The 520-nt window shown below is 35.2% G+C and overlaps 1 pseudogene; it reads left to right on the top strand.

Moving 5' to 3' along the window:
• Window positions 1-301: 301 nt before the first annotated feature.
• On the top strand, window positions 302-419 carry LOC111735286 (annotated as a pseudogene).
• Window positions 420-520: the final 101 nt, after the last annotated feature.

The following is a 520-nucleotide window of genomic DNA, read 5'->3' as shown; positions in this document are numbered from 1 at the left end:
TAATAAAAGATAACCAAATAAAAAAATGTCACAAAGCAGCATATTAATGAATCATGAAATAAATGGTATAGATGGTAAATAATTGAAGTTCAGAATAGGAAGGGATCATTATGGAACTGGGCAAACTAAGAAAACTTCATAGAGGTGTTTTAGAGATTTGTTCTGTAAAAAGAGGTAACTTACTAATGACCAAATACTGAGATTTATTTGCACCAGTTACACATTTCCAGAGGTGATTAAGAATTGTGTCCCCAAACACAAAGTACAGGAAATGTTATATGCCTTTAATTTATCTAAGCCAGTCTATAGCCATGCCATTCTGAACAAGCCAGATCCCGTCTGATTTCAGAAGCTAAGCAGGATAGGCCTGCTTAGTACTTGGATGGGAGACCACCTAGGAAGACCAGGTGTTGTAGGTGTAAAATATAAAAAATAAGGGAATGTAAGCTGACAAGGTCCTTGCAATCTGTGAGGTCAACCAAGGGTTGCCTTGCCTATAAAAATAATAATTATTATTATT

This window comes from Pteropus vampyrus, unplaced genomic scaffold (genome assembly GCF_000151845.1).
Source record: "Pteropus vampyrus isolate Shadow unplaced genomic scaffold, Pvam_2.0 Scaffold21791, whole genome shotgun sequence".
Taxonomy (NCBI): domain Eukaryota; kingdom Metazoa; phylum Chordata; class Mammalia; order Chiroptera; family Pteropodidae; genus Pteropus; species Pteropus vampyrus.
This window is presented reverse-complemented; position numbering and strand designations above follow the sequence as displayed.